Here is a 2102-nt window from a genome sequence, read left to right on the forward strand (position 1 = left end):
TTCCCTTTGGGTAGGGGTCCTCACGGGTGTCATCCCTAGGGTTAGGGGTGCAGGCCTGCTCCTCAGCAAGGTGGAAACAAATGAGCATTTCCCTCGCAGTAGCTGAGCCAGGGTTGCTGAATGTTTTATTCACCTTTCTGATGGGCAGTGTTCTTTCTTACCGTGTCACGATTAGAAATGCTCAAATGACCATGTCTATAGATTTGCAATTCTGATCTCATATTAGAATCACCTGGGAACCTCTAAAAAAATCCCCATTCCTGGACTCTATCCCATATAAAATAAATCAGAATCTCTGGGCATCAACACTTAAAAAAAAAAAAATTCCCCAGATGGTACCAGTGAGCAGCCATGCTTGAGAATCAGCTTTTATAACAGTGCTTCTCAAACCTGAATGTGTATGCAAATCATCAAGGTATCTAACTAAAATACAGATTCTGAATTAGTAGGTCTGGGGCCTGGGATTCTGCATTTCTGACATGCTCTCAGATGGTCTGATGCTGCCAGTCCAGGGACCACACTTTGAGTAGCAAGGGTCTGTAACAGGGTTTGATAAACCATGCCTCCCATGGTTTTTGTAAATAGAGTTTTATTGGGGGACAGTCATGCCCAGCTAGGTAGTTATAACAGATTGTACGACCCAAAAGAGCCTAAAATATTTACTATCTGGCTCTTTATTGAAAAAGCGTGCTGACGTCTGGTTTATCACAGGTTAATGTTGGCATATTTGTCTTGAATGGGATGACCCAGGTCAGTATGCCATGCTCATTATCAGATGATAGAGAATCCGAGGGTCTCACAGGAGGGTCATGGTGAATTTTGAAGTCCCAGCAATTATTAGCTCTTCAGACCTCCTTTTGAAGCTTCCAGATTTGGTTTACAATTTTGGTAGTGAAAACTGTCTGTGTGTACCCCAAAAAGGAAGGATAATTTGTACTCTTCTGAATGTTGTTTGGCTAATGTCTTAAGCTGTACAATCTATTATCCATAAAATTCTAATGGATTATGCTATTTATAAGAGTTTTTTACATTTAAAAATTATACAAGTATGTTTGTTGAGAAAACATATATATGTATATATATATGTATATATACACACATATATATGGTATTTATAATCTGAAAATAAGAAATGACCACTAAGATGTTTTAGCAGATAACTTCTCAGGTTATTTCTAGAGATACACATACCACACGTCACAGGGAAAACTGAGGCTGTAGCATCAGTTTTCTTATCTCTAAAGTGGGGAGAATAATAATACCTGTGTGAAATAGTAGAACGTATTGACTGCTCTCTGCCCACAGCTCCTGATGCAAGGCTCTTGAAACCCTTGTCATTTCCTGAGTGATAAGAACACCAGGAGCATCTCTTATTCTGATACTTACTCTTTGACTCCATCCCTGACACAGGGCTCCTAACCCCTTGAATATTCCTAAATGGTAAGAGCACTAGGGACAACTTTTGTTCTACTGAGGCTACTCTGGGGGGAGCTTTTGGATGAGGGCTGGTCACCACAAAGACCAAACCCTGGTAGGAAGCTTGGGATTTTCTCTTGAGAAGGGAGAGGAGCTAAAAATGGAGCTAATGATCAATGATGCCTACCTGAAGAAACTTCCATAGAAATCCAAGAGTCCAGGGTTTGGAGAGCTTGCCCTACATATCGCTTCCATCTGGATGTTCATCTGTACCCTTTAAAATACTGTTTAACAAACCGGAAAGTGTGTTTCCCTGAGTTCTTTGAACTCTTGTAGCAAATTAATCAAACTCAAGGAGGGGGGTCATGGGAATCTCTAACTGATGGCCAGGTAACAGCCTGGGCTTGCTATTGGCATCCTGAGTTGGAGGGAGACATGAAAACTCAGTCTGTAGCAGGTTGGTCAGAAGCATTGGTGATTACCTGGGCTTGCGACTGGCAGCTGAAGGTGAGGGGACAGTCCCAGAGGACTGATTGAACCCTTAACCTGTGGGGATCTGACACTGTCTCTGAGTGGATAGTGTCATAATGAATTAAATTGTAGGACACCCAGCTGGTGTCACAGAGAATTGGCTTGGTGTGGGCAAGATGCCCCCAAAACTTTTGGTGACCAGAAGGGTCAGAGGT

The 2102-nt window shown here is 42.1% G+C and overlaps 1 long non-coding RNA gene across 1 annotated transcript; it reads right to left on the reverse strand.

The window, feature by feature from the left end:
* Positions 1 to 811: 811 nt before the first annotated feature.
* On the reverse strand, positions 812 to 1787 carry LOC113927316. Its single transcript, XR_003521580.1, has 3 exons — positions 1604 to 1787; positions 1263 to 1341; positions 812 to 902 (listed from the first exon to the last, which is right to left on the reverse strand). It is a non-coding gene; the product is annotated as an uncharacterized LOC113927316 (long non-coding RNA).
* Positions 1788 to 2102: the final 315 nt, after the last annotated feature.

The sequence above is a fragment of the Zalophus californianus genome, chromosome 7, assembly GCF_009762305.2.
Source record: "Zalophus californianus isolate mZalCal1 chromosome 7, mZalCal1.pri.v2, whole genome shotgun sequence".
Classification (NCBI taxonomy): Eukaryota; Metazoa; Chordata; class Mammalia; order Carnivora; family Otariidae; genus Zalophus; species Zalophus californianus.